The 19,602-nt window shown below is 49.2% G+C and overlaps 1 protein-coding gene across 5 annotated transcripts in view; it reads left to right on the forward strand.

Moving 5' to 3' along the window:
* The first annotated feature begins 1,969 nt into the window (after positions 1-1,969).
* Fxyd6 (FXYD domain containing ion transport regulator 6) overlaps positions 1,970-19,602 on the forward strand; it is a 34,217-nt gene continuing 16,584 nt past the window's right edge. For 4 of the 5 annotated variants that reach the window (XM_074066649.1, XM_074066652.1, XM_074066651.1 and 1 more), the window contains exon 1: positions 1,994-2,122. The gene's annotated coding sequence lies outside the window, so the exon portion shown is untranslated. Of the gene's footprint in view, positions 2,123-19,602 lie in introns of all 5 variants that reach the window. The other variant, XM_074066653.1, reaches the window with a different exon arrangement.

Consider the following 19,602-nt stretch of genomic DNA (forward strand, 5'->3'; position numbering starts at 1 on the left):
TGATCATTTATTAAAATAATTCAATCATCTAGGGCCAGAGCTGGAAGGGACATGAAAGGATATTTTGCTTCTACTAGACCAGACTCTTATCTCATTAGAAAAGGAATGGGTTCGGGCCCAGGCCACTCAGGTTGGAAATGATTATATGGCTCAAGCAGTAGAGTGCCGCTTTACAAGCATAAAGTCCTGAGTTCAAGCCCAGCACAGCCAAAGTAAGAAATAATAATAATAATATTTGGGGCTGTGGAAGCACCTCTCAAGAAACAATTAGAAAATGGAGAAGGGAGTTGGAGGACTCTTGAAATTGTCTAGGGAACAACATTTCACAGTGGTTCTCCTGGCCAATGCCCATCCTGATGCCTATGTTTCTTGCTGTTCTACTCTTAAGCTTCCTCCCTCGTATCATACTACATGTCTGCTACTGCTAATCAAAAATTTAACCAGTTGGACCTCCAGGGATACCAACCTCTCCAAAATGCCAGGATAGTTGGCTGATACCCACCATGCGGAGGTCGGAGGATTGGCTCGAGACTCTTTACGACCTGTGGCTGCAAGGGACCTTCATCAACTTCAGGGAAGAGGAAATCTTCATTTTTGGAGCCTGGGTGTACACCATCACGAGGCTCAGCACTCCAACACTGTTTGCCAACTAACCCTCCCTTCCCCTACACCGCCCCTTGCCAGCTCGAAGAAGCCAGAGCGAACACAACGCCCCTCTTCCTTAACAAACAAAAAAGGGAGGAATGTTGGCAATAATGGCGCCGATGGGTTTCAGTTCTTACTGCACCCTTAAGCTCCTGTTTCCCAGGGTCACGGTCCTGCCTCAAGTCTAGCTTGAACCCTCCTTCTGCCCCAACCTCCAAGCAGCATGAACCATAAGATCCTAACCAATCAGATCATGCTGAGTCCCACTGAGGGTATTTAAGCCCCTGCCCCTCTCTCCCTCTCTCTCTTGGCAATAAAGAATCTCTTGGCCAGATCACTCCTCTCCACGTGGTCATTTTGGGGCCTATATTTCCTTACAGGACCTCAGATTATCCTGTCCTGCTCCTTCATTTGACAAGCAGGAAAATATGCCCAGGACCAGGGGGTGTGAGAGGCAGGGCTGGGTCTCCTGCCAGCAGTACCCACCATTTCAGGGTCTGGGGTTTCTAAGGAAGTCCTTGTGGCCTGAACTACACTTGGACAATCATAGCCCCTCTGGCAGTCACTCCATACCAGTTTATGGAGCACTCGCTGTGAGCTACCCTTCCATGGGGTGGGCAATCTCACCACCACTTTCCCATGTGAGAAAACCGAGATTCCAGAGGTCAATGCTCAAGGTCATGCCACAGGTAGGGTTGCAGAGCTAGGGGAAATCTTCAAATTCAAAGTTTGTCATCTTGAATTTTGACTCTTGTGAGCTGGGTTGGGGAGGGACTACATGTACTCCCTCCTGGCAGGGCGAGTATTGGGGTGGAGAGCTTGCAAAGGGGTTCCTGGGTAGCAAATCTGTGGTTCAGGTGAGGGCCCTGCGCTTAGAGTTCCACTTGGTTTTAGCTCTGCAACGAGAGCTGGCGCCTGCGCCTCTCCACACAGCCATTCACGCTAAGTGCCAAGGCACCCAATTAACGTGGGTTGCTGTGGCTGATACTGGGTTGTTTTCTCCTATTTTCCTGTCCCCCTGAGTTTACTATTTCGTTAAGACACGCGATCCGTCATGATGCGCGGCTCCTTTCCCACCCTCGCGGGAGGGGAAAAAGGAAAAGCAACAGCCGATGGCAAATTGGCTCCTTGAGCTCCCGGGAGCCGGGGCGCGTCTCCTGTTGCTTCTCGGATCATCCGTCTTTCGCAAACGTCTCAGGCTCGCACAGCGCGGACAGGGGAGGGGTCTGCGCAAGGACGCTACCCAGAAGCCACCGGACACTGCCACCGCGGAGCCCAGCCCCGGGCGCCCCCGCCCATCACGCACCGTCCCCCCCGCCCCCCACCGCGCCTCCTGCCAGCCCAGACTCCCAGCTGCCGGGAGGCGGGAAAGCCACGCAAGCCGCGCCCACCGCCCTGCCCCCAGCCCGCCACTCCCGGGCTCCTCCGGACTCCGCGCGTCCTCCTGGGATCGGCTTGCAGGGGACCCGCTGTGCAGGTGAGCAGCTGGGGAGGTGGGCAAACTTGGCTTCTTCTTCCGAGGGGGAGGAGGCTCGGGTGGGGCCCGATCCCCCGCGCGCCAGTAGCCACGGATCTTGTTTGTTCCAGTGGGTGTGTGCGGTCCTCCCGGCAGTGGCACCCCTGTCCTCTCCTAGTTAGCGGGGATCGGCTTTGGGGATGTAAACAAGGAGGTGGGAGTTGGAGGGCGTTAGAGGGCGGAGGGTCCCTGGAAGGGTGGCAGGCGATGGCGGTGGGGGTGATGCTGATGGCTTGGGAGGTGCGCTGGGGGCTGCCCTGAGCTCGGGAATGGGGTTCTCAGGGGAAGAGAGAGGGCTGCGCCCACCCTTTATTCAGGGGGGAGTTTCCCTTTGTTAGTTGAAAGCGTGGACATCTATCGTTGCGAGGATGTGAGGACCGGGGACTGTGACTGGATGTGAGTGTGAACACACAGCAATACAAAATGGACCTTACTGACTTGGTGCTGGTGGGTGTGGGTGTGGATTGAGTAGTGGGCTAAGAGCAGGGTGGTAAAGAAGGAGTGGGGCTTCCCTGGCATGAGGAATTCTTGAGAAAGTCTGCATCACCTTCTCCTGCTCTCCCTCTGCAATGCTGTTTTCTTTCCGGTGGCCCTGATTCTCCACCCTCACCTTTCCCCTGCAAGGCTGGCCCTGGCGGAACCTCCCACTGTGTATCTCCCCCAGCTATCCTGTAGAGTTGGATGAGCAGCCTGGGGCTCCCAGCACTAGCTCTGGCTCTTACAAGTGGTAGAGCAACCTGGCTGGAAATGTGGACCCAGGCCAACCCCCAGGCTCCCAGGGCTATGGCTGCTGGAGGCTTCTCTCTACCAAGGTGGCCTCTGTCTCCATCTCTTTGTTTCCTTGGCTCTGCACAATGGTTGGGCCTGGATTTCCAGGTTTGCAGATGGATTGGTGGGCACCTGAGGACCTCTGTGAAAGAACCCCCACTCCGGTGCCCAGAGGCCCTCACATTGTATATATGTGCATGTGTATATCTGTTTTGCAACTTGGCCTTTTGCACGTGATCTGCCTGGTAGTTGCCATGGAAACTCCTCCAGTTCTCAGCCTCCCTCCCATTCCTGCCCATTCCTCACCTCTGTATTGCCTCCCCTCCCCCCAATATGGTTGCCTAGATACTGGTTATCCTTGGTTTCTGAGAGAGGAGACCCTGGATATCTGGCTCCCACACCAAACTGCATGGCCCCTTTCCCACTCCTCCCTTCATGAACACTGCCCAGGCACCACAAATACATGCACACACATACCAGACTACACACACATACACACCCACTCACCACACCCTCACACACGCCATATCACACACACTCTACAAATCCTAATACACGCATCACACACACCTATGTATATGTATATCACATACACACCACCTACAATGCTTCACTTACACCCTGCCCTCACACACATCCCAACAGTAACACATACCATTCACACACACGCACACACACACACAGAGTACAGAGAGAAGAGAGGTTGGTTTCTGCCTCATCTGTCCCTGTGCCCAATGCTGGAAGCTTCTGGGTATGGAGTGGAAGATGGGGAAACTCAGGAAACCTTTACAACTTGCAGAAGGTGGAAGAAAAGTCATGTCCAGTCTCCCTTACCAGAGGGGCCCCTCTCCCACGTGCCAGAATCAAGAGGATGTGCACAGATCAGAGTGGCTCCTTGCCACCTTCTCCCTTCCCTGACCTCTCAGGCTCCAGGATGTCCTGACTAGAGGAGGTTCTGCAGAGGGAAATGGAGGCTGTGACTGTTCCCTAGAGCAGAGAAGAACGTCAGAGAGAGAGAGAGAGAGGGAAGGAGAGGAGCCCAGGAAGTGGAAGTCAGGGTGCCAGACTTCGACCTAGGGTTCACCTGGAGGAACAATTTCCTTCCTGGCTTTATTTTAAACATCTACTATGAGCTAATTGCTGGACAGGCAGTGAGGAGGAGACACAGTCCCTGGTCTCAGAATCTTAGATTTCTCAAAGTCAGGAGGCTTAAGGGAGCATCTAGCCATAGGTGGGGAAACTGAGGCTCAGGGCTCTCACCACCACTGACTTTTCAGGCAGGATTTTGGATGCCACACTCCCTATACCTCTTGCCTTCTTTGTGACTATCAGTCTTTTGGAGATTGGGTGCCTCTTCCAAAGTGAGAGTCCTGTCATGGCTGAGAGAGGAGACTGACAACAGTTTTTTTGGCAGGAGGGTGTGGCAAGGAGGGAGGAGCAGTTTCCTGGAGCCTGGAAACTTGCAAACTTCCCCCTCATCTTAGGGGAATCATCCCACTTAGATCCCTCCATAAATCAGCATACTCTCCCCGCATCCCCACCCCCTACCCACAGCCTTGTCGGACTCATTAGGCGCCCATCTGGATGTAGACAGTGCCAGGCAGCCCCTAGGACTCACCGTCTAACAAATCACTCATCAGCCTCTGCCTGAGTGCCCTGGAGGAAATAAACAGTCAGGAAAGGCATAGCCCCAGGACACAGAGCCAGGAGCCACCAAAAGTCCTGGTTTTAGCCCCAGCTCTGTCCCGGAGGACAAGGGTTGTGCTTCCCAAGGACAAATGCATTCATTCCACAAATATCCTTTTGGATGCAAACTGGTCTCTTAGTGAAATCTAAAAATGGCTTAGAATGTGCTCAAGTAACCTGAAGCCTCCGAAAACTAAGACTTCTGTTTGCACGTCTGTCAATAGGGGATTTAGTCATAATTTCTAAACTGTTCCTTCCTCTGTGTGGATTATACAATTTTAAAAGACATGCCTTTTATCCCCAGGTTCTCAACCTGTGCTCATTACTTCAGTATTCAGGGTTGTGCCTGAGGCCAGCAGGAAAGGGGCTGGGCTCTGGCCACTCTGGAAAAAGCTCCTTTTCACCATAGGACAGGCCGTATCTGTGAGATTGAGACTGACAGGTTTGCTTCTTTTGGGCTGAGGGAGCTGGCCCCTCTTGGACATGGGTCCATCTGGTCTTTGCTGTCGGGATGCTCAGAGGGCTGGGTGGAATCTTCAAATTGCTTCCTGCGAGAGGACCAGACCCAGGGCCAGCATTTGGTGGGTCTGTGAAGTCCTCTGGTGGGAGAGTCTTTGGCCAGCTGGAGAGTTTGCTGTCAGGGACACACTGTGCTGCTCCGTGTCCCTGATGAGAAACGGGACTTTGCTGGCTAAGACAAAAGCTTGGGACTCATGTAGCAGTATCTTCTGTGCTCTGAGTTGGAGGCGGGGAGGGGCTCTGACCCGGGAAATACAAAGCCAGCTTGGAGGCCACATAGGAAAACTTTTGTTACAAAAATGTGCAGGGGGGGGGGGGAGTAGGAGGTTCAGGAAGAGGGTGGGACCCTAGGGACCAGGCAGGGCCTGTGAGAATGCCTTTCCCTGACTCAGAATACCTGATTTGGGTGTGGGGGTGGGGGGAATGTCTAGTTGGAATGACTGTGACCCCCACACAGCTAGAGGGCAAAGCCAAGCATAGGTTGAGAAACCAGGGCATTTATCCTTTTAATAGATGTTCAGAGTCCCTTTGACAGGGAAGGTCTTGTGGGCCATGGGATGACAGTTGCTTATTCATCAGAGCCCTCCTGCTCAGGTAGGTCAATTTGGCCTGTCCTTTCCTCTCCCTGCCTGCCTACCTCACCCCTGCCTCCCGCCAGGAAGACCCCACACCTTTCTTTCTGCACAGAAGGGGCTCACACTCACACCTGTGCGTACTCACACCTGCATGCACGCTCCCTTCCTCACACATACATAATCTCACAAGTTCCCACTCACTTTGCCTCCTCACCCAGCAGTCTCGCCCAATCCTTGTGATGGCCTCTTCCATCCCTCCCAAGCCATGTCCCTGCTGATCCTGCTGCTCAGGCCCAGTCAAGGCTCTAGTGGTTCTTCATTACTGGTGAAGGACAGGTGCCTAGTCCTGCCCTCCAGGCTCCGTAGTCTGGCTGCAGCCACCTCTCTGGTTCTTCATTACTGGTGAAGGACAGGTGCCTAGTCCTGCCCTCCAGGCTCCGTAGTCTGGCTGCAGCCACCTCTCTAGCATCTGCTGCAGATGCTGATCAGAAACCTGGTTTTTCTACCCTCTTCTCAGGAATGTACTATCACTCCTGCCTGTGGAGTGGGTGGGGGTGGCCTTTCTGGACACATGAACGTGGCTTCTCATCTGGATTCTGAGGCTTTCTAGATCTTTTAACTTTTCTTAGCTTCCAGTGCCTTAACACGAGGAGCTCTGTACCGTGCACGCAATAAACACTCATCGACTGTTCTAACACTAACAGTGGTGACTCCATCTTACTATTTGAATGACGTCACCGTTATACCATCCTTCAGTGCTCCCCCTAGTGCCCATTCTGTCAAGGTACCTCTTTCTGATTCCCAAGAAACACACCTGTGTTCCTTCTCTGGGTGCCCCTAAAGACTCCGTTCCTTTACAGGCATGCCTCCTCCTTCCACTCCACTTGCCTCTTTAAAGGCAAGGTCTGCTTGCTCTCCCCACAGAGCTGTCACATGGCGAAAGCCCAGTGGGCCCCTGTGAATTGAATAAATTGAACCGGTGTGGGAAGAATCCTCATCACCCACTGGGAGGTGTCCTGAACTCCTGCCCTTTCTGTCAACACCCCCAGACCCCTCCACACACCCCATTCCTAAGATGTAGATTCCTTTCTTCCCATGTTTGGGCTCAGAATGCCCTGATCCTTTGGTAGAGTCTGGGAGAGGAGTCAGAGTCAACAGAGGAAAAGCTGATTCATTATCCTGTTTTGGGATTTAACTCAGATGGCAGAAATGAGGAAGTGAGGGGCTGGGGTTGGGGGAGGGGATGTGCTTAAATGCATTAAATACTTCAAATATACCTTACAGATCCTCATGTTCTGATCTTAGACTGGATTATGACTTAAAGAGACAACGACACCAAGCGTCTGGTCATTCATTCACACATCAGCATTCTTGGAGCAGGTGCTTTGCTCTATTGCTAGGGATCCTGAGATGTCTAGAAAGTGCCTTTGTCCCCAGGGGGTCTGTAGTTTGCCCAGGAGACACACAAACACACTAGCAATGGCAATACATGAAAGAATTGTGGGTCTTGGAATTGTGGGAATCAGGGAATAAGGGTGGAGAGTAGAGGAAGGAGGTGTGTTTCCTGAAACAAAACAGGGTCAGGTCAACAGGCCCCTCTCCAATGCAGACATAAGTCAAATTTCAGGTATTTGGGACCATGAGATCACCCTTTGGTGATCCCAGACCAGACCTGTGCCAGACCTGTGCTTCCAAAGAAGTGGGCCGAGAGAGCCAAACAGGGCTGCCTGAGCTCCTGGCACCGCGGTCTGCCTGTGGACAGTGTGGCATGGGCCTGGACTCTGGGCTCTTGGCGTCCCTGACTCTGCTGCTGGGGCTGCTCTTCTGGCTTCTGTTGAATGGGCCTTTGTCAGCAGGTATGTGGGGGGAGGATCTGTCCCTGTCTGGCTGGGTCACACCCATCCAGCCTGTTGGGGGCCAGCCCGTGGCTTCTGTACAATGCTGCCAGTCATCCAGTCTCTTCTGAAACTGGATTGAGATCCCCTGGGACAGACAAGGTCCCTGGACCCCATGCTGAAAGGCAAAAGGCCTGGGCCCTGCTCCCTAACTCACTCTGGGTAGCTCCTGTCATCGACCTGTGCAGCACTGTGCTCTGATGGTAGGCCAGCTTGGGGCCTTTCCAGGGAGACATCTAGAAATCAGGACTGGGTTTGGGATTTATTTCCCTTTCTAAGGAAGAAGATTATTTCTCTTCATGGTCAGTTCTTTTCTTCTTCCTTTGGCCAAGTTTTCCTTTCCCTGAAGTAGCTCCATGCTAAAGATAAAAGTACTTTGGGTTAAAATGACAAGTCCCCTGCTGTGTAATAAGTTTTGCCTCTCCCTCTCCGTCCTGTACAGCCAGCCCAGCCAGGTCTGGGCTCTAGAGAAACAGCTTGGAGTCTTTTTTTTTTCTTTTAGCAGTACTGGGGTTTGAACTCAGGGCCTCACACTTGCTAGACTAGACAGGTGCTCTACCAATTGAGTGACTCCACCAGCCCAGCTTGGAGTCTTGAGGACCGGAGGGCACAGCCTTCTGCCCCCTCAGCCCCCCGTGGTGCCTCTCTTCATGAATGAGGAATGGTGGAGGCAGAATCCCAGGGCTACTCAGGGGGCTCTGCCAGGCCTGAGGGCCCAATGACTGGAAACTGAAGGGGCCACCTGGGGAGATGGCAGCAGAGATGCTCTTGGGTAGGAGTGTCATTGCCCTGCTACTAGGCTGTCCAGCTGCCTTCCGGGCAGTATAGGGAATTCAGGACAAAGTATCTACAGCCACTGAGAATACCAGGCCTATTGGTATGGCACCACCTTCTGCTCTGTCCTTCCCCTTCCCAGTCTTTGAATCTCCTAATCAGCTCCTCTCAGAACTCTGTGTGTGTGTGCGTGTGTGTGTATGTGTGTGTGTGTGTGAACAATCATTTCAAACGAGGCTATTAAAGAGAATAATTGGTATTTAATTGTTTATTCCATTAACAGAACAGGTTACATTTTCCTCTGGAGGCCACAGATCCATCAGTGGCCTCTGGTTCAAACCCAAAGCACTTGTTTTAAAAAGCAGCTTTAAAAGCCTTGGCTGGCTCTTGGCTCTGTGGCCATGAACTAGAGATTAGCTGCATGGGACACGTGAATAGAGCACCATGCTCCTCACTGTGCCAGGAAGTGAGCTGATGCAGCAATGGTGGGATGGGAATGGAGGACTGGCTTTGTTTTTTTAGCCGAATTTTAAAATTTATGTCATTTTTCTATGAATAGATTTTTTTTTTTAGAACAGTTTCAGATTTATAGAAAACCTAGGCAGAAGGCACAGAGTTCCAATATTCTCCCTTGAGGTTTCTGTCATTCAGATCTCTTTTAGGGTGGTATGTTTCTTACAGCTCATCTGCTCCTGCGGATACATTATTGCTAGTGAAAAAATGACTGTATTCAAATTTCCCTAGTTACTCTCTAGTGTCCCCTTTCTGTCCCATGTTCCCATCCAGTACACGACAATTCATTTAGTCACCATGTCTCCTTAGGCTGGAATAGTTGATCAGGCCTGATGGGCATCAACCGAGACTCTGGTCAGACTACTATAGGATGCACCCATATGGGAAATTACCTGATGTTGTCCTCATGATTAGATTGTGGTTATGGGTTTGGGGAAGGAAGATCACAGAGGTAGAGAGCCAATGTCAGGCACCACCATGAAGTGTCATTTGTCACAACTGATGTGGACAGCACTGAGTTTTCCATTCTTTCGTGCTCCACAGTGCCTGGAGACTAGCTGGGCTCCCACTGCTCTTCTACCCGACAGCCAGCTCTCTGGCTGTTCTCACCGCCCAAGGTTTTGCAAGTCATGGGGTGGCCTGGAGGCTTTTCAGATAGAGCCTTATTAAAGAGAGCATGAACTAAATGTTTTGTGTGCCAAATTGGCCTGAAGGATGGTCAGTGGGTGCGCCCTGAGACTGGAGATGGGTCTACCAGTCCGTAGTTCCTGGCTGGAGTGGTGGACAAAGAGCGTTTCTCAACCCGGGCTGTGCGTTAGAACTGCTGCGGAAGATTCTAAAAATTACTGATGCCCTGGCCACGCCCTTGGAGTTTAGAACGTAACGGGCTTAGTGACTTTTGTTTTTTTTTAAGCTCTTCATGTGATCCTAAGGTGTGGCCAGAGTTGAGAAGTAGAGTAAACATGGAAGGACATTCTTTTTTTGTTTTTTTTTTTTTTGCAGGCTAGGGCCTCAGGCACGATGGGTAAGCACTCTAACACTGAGTTACATCCCCAGGGAAAAGCATTCTAAGAAGGAACACATAGAAGAGAAGATGGGAAATAGGTGATCTTAGCTGAAAGGAACAGGAAGATATTGAAAGGGTAGAAAAGATAAAGATACAGATATAGTTTTATGTGCCAAAAAGAAAGACTTGAATTAAAATAATAATAATAATTAAAAAAAAGACACTGAGGCACCATGGAGAGTTTTGCGTGTGGGAGGAGTGATCATAGGCACTTTGGGGAGGCTGGCCAGCCACACAGTAGTCACTGTCCAGGACAGAGCAGAGGGAGGAGGTTAAAGATGACTGCAGTTACAACTACTGCAGTCTGGGTCAGGCCAGGGAGCGGTGGGGTAGAGGGGTCAGATGAACAAGATGTTCGTGTCTGTGGCCAGGACTTTGCGACAGATCCAGTGTGAGGCCTGGGAGGGAGAGGGGAGTACCGGGAACATGGTTAGACTGTGAGCTTGGTCAGGCAGGGACTGCATCTGTCTTGTTCCTTGCAGAGCCCACGAGCAAGCTAGGAAATAGCAGATCACCGGGGTTACTAGAAGGATAAGGGTGCCATTCTTCCCCAACTCACAACTTGTTCCAAAATTACTCTCTCTTTACAGAGTTCTCCATCTAAATGCATATGGAAAGCAATCTGATTTAACTACTCAGACTAAGATACAAGTGATTATTATGATCGGGAGTACTTCTCTTTTACGAGAAGGCTGTAAGGACATTTCAAAGTCTCTCTTTGGGACAGTGTTGTGAGGCAGATATATTTTTGAGTAGGGATGATCTTTGCCCATACCTTAAAATTCTAGCCATACCAGAAACAAGGTAATTGCAGTTTGGCGGTGCTTGTGGAGAACCCCAGTCATAGGGCTGGTTGTTCTGTGGATGTCCTCTTGAGCTAAGCTTCCACAGGCAAGATTACCTACAACAGCGTAGGAACAGGAACACGGTCCAGCACCCAGCACAAGGACGCTACACCCAGCTGGGCTGAGAGCAACAGGTGCCCAGCAGCTGCAGGGAGATGGGCAGAGGCTGAGGAGGGAGCCACTGAGGCTGAAGGTCAGCTGGGAGTGATGGGGTCCAACTGTGCACAGCTGGAGTTCACAGGTGGGCTCCAACCAGGGTGGGCAGATCTGTAGGCCTCCTTTCTCTTCCTGGGAGGCTGCAGGCTCCCTGCCTTACCCTGTGTCAGTCACAGTGAGCAAAGCAGAGTTGGGCAAGAAAATGTGGAAGGAATTTTTTAAAAGGCATAATGCAGGCCAGAGTTTAATATTTTGGGTTATCCCATCCTGGCCGCTCTGCCCTGGCCTGGGTTAGAAACTTCCAAAAAACGAGCCCAGCTTGGTTGTGAGCCAGGGCCAGCATTTAATTTTGTTCCATCAATTATGCCCCTCCCCCAATTTTTTAATGGTGGTAAAATACATATAAGCGTGTGTCAACTTAACCGTCATTGAGTGCACAGTTCTGTGGTCTCTCTTCTAAGTGGAATCATACAATATTTGTTGTTTTTTTCTTTTTTTTTTTTTTTTTTTTTTCATTTTTCTTTTATTAGTCATATGTGCATACAAGGCTTGGTTCATTTCTCCCCCCTGCCCCCACCCCCTCCCTTACCACCCACTCCACCCCCTCCCGCTCCCCCCCTCAATACCCAGCAGAAACTATTTTGCCCTTATCTCTAATTTTGTTGTAGAGAGAGTATAAGCAATAATAGGAAGGAACAAGGGGTTTTGCTGGTTGAGATAAGGATAGCTATACAGGGCATTGACTCACATTGATTTCCTGTGCGTGGGTGTTACCTTCTAGGTTAATTCTTTTTGATCTAACCTTTTCTCTAGTTCCTGGTCCCCTTCTCCTATTGGCCTCAGTTGCTTTAAGGTACCTGCTTTAGTTTCTCTGCATTAAGGGCAACGAATGCTAGCTAGTTTTTTAGGTGTCTTACCTATCCTCACCCCTCCCTTGTGTGCTCTCGCTTTTATCATGTGCTCATAGTCCAATCCCCTTGTTGTGTTTGCCCTTGATCTAATGTCCACATATGAGGGAGAACATACGATTTTTGGTCTTTTGAGCCAGGCTAACCTCACTCAGAATGATGTTCTCCAATTCCATCCATTTACCAGCGAATGATAACATTTCGTTCTTCTTCATGGCTGCATAAAATTCCATTGTGTATAGATACCACATTTTCTTAATCCATTCGTCAGTGCTGGGGCATCTTGGCTGTTTCCATAACTTGGCTATTGTGAATAGTGCCGCAATAAACATGGATGTGCAGGTGCCTCTGGAGTAACAGTCTTTTGGGTATATCCCCAAGAGTGGTATTGCTGGATCAAATGGTAGATCGATGTCCAGCTTTTTAAGTAGCCTCCAAATTTTTTTCCAGAGTGGTTGTACTAGTCTACATTCCCACCAACAGTGTAAGAGGGTTCCTTTTTCCCCGCATCCTCGCCAACACCTGTTGTTGGTGGTGTTGCTGATGATGGCTATTCTAACAGGGGTGAGGTGGAATCTTAGTGTGGTTTTAATTTGCATTTCCTTTATTGCTAGAGATGGTGAACATTTTTTCATGTGTTTTCTGGCCATTTGAATTTCTTCTTTTGAGAAAGTTCTGTTTAGTTCACATGCCCATTTCTTTATTGGTTCATTAGTTTTGGGAGAATTTAGTTTTTTAAGTTCCCTGTATATTCTGGTTATCAGTCCTTTGTCTGATGTATAGTTGGCAAATATTTTCTCCCACTCTGTGGGTGTTCTCTTCAGTTTAGAGAGCATTTCTTTTGATGAACAGAAGCTTTTTAGTTTTATGAGGTCCCATTTATCTATGCTATCTCTTAGTTGCTGTGCTGCTGGGGTTTCATTGAGAAAGTGTTGTTTTTTTCTTAGCATGACATCCTCAAGGTTCATCCACATTGCTGCTTATGTCAGAATTTCCTCTGTGTGTGTGTATATGTGTATGTGTGTGTTTGTGTGAGAGAGAGAGAGAGAGAGAGAGAGAGAGAGAGAGAGAGAAAGAAACGAGGTCTTGTTAGGTAAGGCTCCCCGCTAATTCGTGATCCTTCTCCTTAGTCTCCTGAGTAGCTGTGATTATCATGGGCGCCTGGCTTCCCTTCCTTTTTAAGGCTGAATAATATTCCACTCTATACAAATTCCACATTTCATTGATCTATTCATCCATTGTGGGCACTTGAATTGCCTTGGTGTTGCAGCTATTGTGAATACTGCTGCTATGAATGTGGGTATAACAAATACCTCTTTGAGACCCTGTTTTAGTTGTTTTAGGTATATACCAAGAAGTGAAATTGCAGGATCATAGAGGAATTCCATTAAAAATCCATCCATCTTTATCTATCTTTCTGTTTGGCAGTACTCAGGGTCTCAGGCTTGCTAGGCAGGTACTCTGCCAGTTGATCCACACCCAGAGCCCTTTTTTGCTTTAGTTATTTTTTTGGATGGGATCTTGTGTTTTTGCCCAGGCTGGCCTCATACTGCAATCCTCCCAATCTCTGCCTCCTGAGTAGCTGGGATTACAGGCGTGAACCACCATGTTCAATAAAAAAAATCACGAGGAACCATCATACTGTTTTTTACAGTGCCTGTGCCATTTTACCATCACACTGACAATGTATGGTTGCAGTTTCTCTGCATTCTCACTAACACTTTTCCCGTTGCAGCTATTCTAACGGGTGTGAGGCATGAAGTTTTTATTTCATTTCCCTGACTGTTAGAGCTGCTGAGTGAGAATACAGGGAAAAAGAGGTCGCAGAGGCAGAGGAGGGAGACGGGTGCTCGTGCTGTGCTAAGCTGGGAGCCGGGTGTGCCTTGGCCATTTGTAAATCTTTGCAGAAATGTCTTTCCAGTCCTTTGCTTACTTTTGAATTGAATCGTTCGGGTTTTTCCTGTTGTTGACTTTGGATATTAATTCCTTCCCAGATACATGATTTGCAAATATTTCTACTGGTTCTGTAAATTGCTCCTTTACTCCGTTTGATAGGCTTTTGATACACACAAATTTAAACATTTTCACGAAGTCTAGTTTATCTTTTGTACCATATTGAAGAAATCCAATGTCATGAAACCTTTGCCCTATTCTAAGAGTTCTGTGGGCTATTTCTATCCCTTTCGCGTTAACCTCTGTGTGTGGTGTGAGGGAGATCTAGTTTTCCTAACACCGTTGTTGAAACACCTTTTCCCCATTAGATGATCTTGGTGCCTGTGTTAAAAATCAGTCATTTGACCATGGATGTGAGGGTCAAATGAAAGAATCTGGACTTTGTTCTGTTGGTCTTTATGCTACGATCACAATTTTGGTTATTGTAGGCTTCGTAGTAAGTTATAAAATCAGGAAGTGGGAGTGTTCCAGCTTTGTACTTCATTTTCACGATTGTGTTGGCTCTTTTGGGTCCTTTGAGATTCCATATGCATCTTAGAATTCAATAAATGTCATTGAGATTTTGATTAGGATTGTACTGAATCTACAGATCAGTTGAGGATAGACTGGCGTCTTCACAATTTTAAGTCTTCCAGTCCATGAATGTGGGATGTCTTTCCATTCAATTATGTCTTTCGTTTCTTTTAGAAATATTTATAGTATTAGTTCTACAAGTTTTCGTTTCCTTGGTTAATTTCTAGTATTTCATTCTTTTTGATGCTATTATAACTGGAATTGCTTTCTTAATTTCCATTTGAGACTGTTCATTTTTGTGAAGGATCAGAAATTCATATCTGCATGCTGACATTTATCCTGCTGCTTTGTTGAATTCATTTCAGTTCTGACACTGCACATGTAGTATTTATGGTTTGCCATGTATATGGTCATGTCATCTATGAACAGATTCTCTTCCTTTCCAGTTTAGTTGCCTTTTATTTATTTGTCTTGCCTAAATTGCCCTGATGGGACTTCCAACACTATGCTGAATAGAAACGGTAAAAGTAGACATCCCTTCCTTGATCCTGATCTTGGAGGAAAAACTGTCAGCCTCTCACCATTGAATATTGATGTTTCCTGTGGTTTTTCATCTATAACTTGTATTATGTTGAAGTAGTTTCCTTCTATTTCTCATTTTTTGTGTCTTTGTCATGGGAAGATGTTGAATTTTGTCATAGGCTTTTTCTGCATCTGTTGAGATGACCATGTATATTTTCCCCCTTTATTTTGTTAACGTGGTGTACTAGATTGATTTTTGCGTGTTAAACCATCCTTGCATTATCTTGCTGGGGAGACAGCCAGTAGAGAGTACATAGTGTTTGGAATCAACAGAATTGGGTGATAGCTGCTGCTGTGCCATCGTTAGCTGTGGAGCCTTGGGCAATAATGTAATTCTGAGCCTCTCATTTTCTAACCTGGAAAATGGCCGTGGCGACCAACAGCACACAGAGTTTTGATGTTTCTTTGAGCTAACGCTTGTGGAGTTGCTTAGAAGATAAGATACCTTGCCAATGTATGCTATTATTATCACCACCACCACCACCATCACCATCAACTTCAAACAACATAGGAAGAGGAGCTGTGTATGCCATGGAAAATACAAAACACAGTTGCTCCTCTTTCGCTTTTGACAGCCACAGGAACACTGGAGAGTCCAGGACTGAGAGATGAGTCCCTGTCCTGCATCTTGCCCTGACCCTTGAACCCTTAGAGGCAGAAGGACCAGTGCTACCTTAGGACCAGTCCCTTGGTTCTACAGACGTCTGCTTGGCCTTCCCTGGGCATCTCAGGGCCCAGCCCTCCTGGAGAGACATTGAAGAGGCCCCTTGTGGGAGGGAGTGGCTTCTTGAGGGGCTTTGGGAAAGGAAGAAGATTGGGCCAGAGAGGTGCCTGAGGACCTCAAAAATTGGACCATAGGCTGGGGTGCTGCAGGCTCCTGAGCTCTGTTTAGCAGAGACACTGTGCCTTCCAGTGGGCAGCTGCCTTGTAGCCAGGGAACAGGGTGAGATGTCTTTGTCCGCTATCCCCCCAACCCCCTCAACAGCAGCTGTCTGTTGACTTTCTGTGCAGACTCTACCTGGTGTAGTTTCCTTTCTCTGCTCTTTGGAGCATCACAGTGACTTGAGTGAGGAGCGTGGGTAGCCAGGCAGCCCAGGGTGTGTTGCAGGCCCAGGGAGGACCTTGGGTTGGGGGCAGTGTGGCATGTTTGATGTCTCCTTCCAGACAGCAGCTTTCCTTTTCTGCACTTTTCTTTGTTTTTCCCTCTGTCCTTCCTTTTCACTTTTCTTTCTCACTTTCTGCTGGGGGACACTGCCCTGGGCCAGCCTCTGTCCACCTTGCATCCTCTTTCTCATTCCTTTCCCTGCCTCTCTTCCCACTTCTCTCTGAGTATCTCCCCCTTTTCAGTTTCCTTCTTCCAGGATTTCTTGCCTCTTTGTGTCATGTCCTCTCTGTTTGTCATGCTCTGTATCTCTTGGTGGGAGCTTCCCTTGGTCCTGGTCAGACACACTGTCCTTATGCCGCCTATATGTGACCCTAGGTGACACTGCTGTTGTCCTTGAGGTCAGACAAGACAGTAGGGGTAGGGAGCCTATGTCAGCCATGCCCATGTGCAGTGCAGGACATTGGAACCTTCCAGTGGCTGGAGGACAACACAAGGAGGGAGGAGGGAAGGGGGAGGAGAGAGCTGGAGCCCTTGCCCTGCACCCTGCCTATTTTGCTTCCCATTTTCCAGGAAAAGGTGGAAAGTGAAGCAGGCAACTGAAGCTGGACAGTGATAGCAATGACGCCCACAGAACCATTGGTTTGCCAGGCCTTGAGCTTGGTTCTTGCCATACCATGTCTCCCTTCATTGCAAATGGCAGGGACGGAACTCAGCCTGGACCAGGTGAGGCAAGGATCATCAGAGCGGAGCCACAGAACCTACGGGGCTACTGCCCACCAGGACCCTCTCCCTGCCCCTTCTGCTTCCTCCTCCTAACCAGCCGTTACCTGCAACTGCTGGCCAACTCCCCCCACAGACCTCTCTACCCTTACGTTTCACCATTTGGCTTCCTTCTTATTTCCAAGGTGACAACCCCATTAGTCTTGGGAGGTCACCTACTCATTCCTTTTAGCCATTATGGAGGGGCTGCGAGTGGCAGCCAGCAGACTGTAGGAGTGGTGGTGGTGGAGTCTCTTTCCAATAGGAGATTCCAGTGTCAGGAACAGAGCTGGTAGGCAGGCAGATAGTAACTGCTCCACCCAAAGGCCATCTCATCCAGTCCTCACAAACCCTGATATCATCTTTATTACCCCTTGTTACAGTTGCAGAAGCAAAGTCTCCTAGACGGCAAGTAGTATTGAAAGCCACAAAGCCTATGAGTGGCAGAGAGACAAGAGAGCTGAGTGGTTCCGAATGGGGTCCCTGGGGCCAGGACACTTGGGATTGACTCTGGGCTCTGATATTTTGTAGCTCTGGGATTTGGGCAAGCAGTGGAACCTTCCCAGCCTCAGTGCGCCCCTCTGTGTAACAGGAACAGTCATAACGATGGGCACTTCCTGGAACTGTTGTTAAGACTGACTATGTAAACCACTTAGAACAGCTCACATCTGATAAATGTTGCCTGTTGTGGTGTTGCTTTACAGTTTACAAAGAACCTTCACCCTCTCACTTGATCTTTATAATAAAAGCCTTGGGATGTGGGCCGGAAATGGACTGGCAGATTTTGCACTGCCCACCCCCTACTCCCACCTTCGCCTCATCAGCTGCATGAGTCTGTAATCTGTCTTTTTTTTTTTTTTTTTTTTTCAGTCTCCATACTGAGTAAACAGCTCTCTGTCCATGGAGCGAATATATAAGTTCCCACTCAGGGTGAGCTGGCAGGCATTGTGCATTCTGCCATCTCTCTCTTGTGAATATGTATGAAGCTGGAGCTGGTGGGAGCTTGGTGGGGAGAGGCGGGGGCCTTTTCTGTATTTTTGCAGAGTTCCTCTGACTCCCCCAGGCAGCTGTGTCTCACAGCTTCAGCCTGCTGGCCTGGTTGGGTGCAAGAAGCAGGATGGCAGCTGTGGTGGAGGTTGGGTGGGGAGAGGAGAGGAAAGTGGTTTTCAGAAGAGTCACAGTGCAGGTGGCCCACTATGGCCCTTTGCCCTGAGGGGTTGGGAGCTCTCCCCTGTGATCTGGGGACTGGAGCCTGGGGCTGGCTTTCATCGAGAGCAAAAGCTCTCACAGCTGGAAGACGAAGCTCCCACCATCAACAAAGACAAAGAGGGCCAGAATCTGGAATCAGGCACTGACTCGCTGTCTGTGGTCCAGTTTCTTTCCCTGTAAAATGGATTTGATGTTGACACAGGGCCTTCAGAGGAAGCGTAGCTCAGTTCCCCACTCTCACACAGGACAGCAAATGGAACATGGCTTAGACTTTGGCCATAATCCCATCTGCACAGCATGGGTGAGCTCAGGACAGGTGGCTGTCATATATGGTAGATGTGACTAGTGCAAGGCCAGGCTGCTGAAGATATCAGAGAAGCCCAGGACTGAAACCCATGACAGACAGATGTCGTTGGCAGAGAGAAGTGGAGTCCTTCTATTCCTGAGACACTAGTAGGTTACCGTTTGGAGGAGTAGAGGGAGAGTTGTCTGGTGGATCTGTGGTGAGCAGGGCCTTTCAGGGCTTTTTAAAACCTCCTGCCTTGCTGCTCAGTGGGAGAGTGAGAATGAGGGGCTGGGCTCCATGCCTTCCAGAGGTCCTTTCTAGATCTGATTCCCTTTCTCCATGTCCTCAAAGCATCACTGCCCCTCTTTCCTCTCCAATCAAAGGTCATCTTCTAATCAAAGGAGTCTATCATTTGCCCTCACTTGTCCCTCATTGTCCCGGCCACTCTAAACCCCACAGGGCCTTGTCTTCTCCCCTGGCTTCCACCAGGCTGCCTCCAAGTCATCCCCCCGCCGCCCCCTCTTTCTGGCACTGCTCAGCCTTCCCCACTGCCCTGCCAGACAGTCTGCCTCGCCATGGTCCCATCAAAGCAGCAGACAGGAGTGGAGGCGGTGTTGTGAGCCAGGCCCTCCCTGCCCCTGACTGGCTGGATGAATCAGGTCTTTCTCTCTTTGGGCCTCAATCTTCTCAAATAAAAAGGAGGAGCCTTCAATGCAATTGTTCTAATGCACTCTGGCATCCTGAGACACTCAGTCCATCTGTAAGCCTCATGTCTTGGTCATGCTTTATTTATCCACAGCGAGTCTTTTAACAGCATCTTTGTTGCAAAGATGTGGGGCCATCATAGGCTAAATCATGTCCCCTGCCTATAATAGCCTAAACTGTGGGGCCCAGGCATCCTGTGGTCCCATGAAAAGGTCCCTTTGGGTGTCCCCTGTCTATCATCTGTCTTTGGAGCATCCTACCAGCCATGGAACTGTGGTGATCCCAGGCCCTGTTGTTCCTGGGCTGAAGGTGCAGGAAGGCCAGCAGGTGCACAGTACAAGGGAAGGCAGGGGGAGGGAGACGGGGGGTGGGATAATGAAGTTTCACTGTAATTAGGAGCCTCTGCCTTTCCAAGGGAGGTTGTTTCTGAGTTATTTTCACAATAGAACCAGGGATTCTGCTCTATCTCACGGCTGCATGGAATCAGAAAGAATATAGCATGTTGCTACATCATCAACGAGTGGTTCTCTTCTCGAGCAGCTTTTACCCAACAATTAAGAGAAATTATGTGACTCAGGATGGAAAGATAATCGCCGGAGGAACTCTTCTGATGGCGTTCTCTTG

Source organism: Castor canadensis, chromosome 2 (assembly GCF_047511655.1).
Source record: "Castor canadensis chromosome 2, mCasCan1.hap1v2, whole genome shotgun sequence".
In the NCBI taxonomy this organism is placed as follows: domain Eukaryota; kingdom Metazoa; phylum Chordata; class Mammalia; order Rodentia; family Castoridae; genus Castor; species Castor canadensis.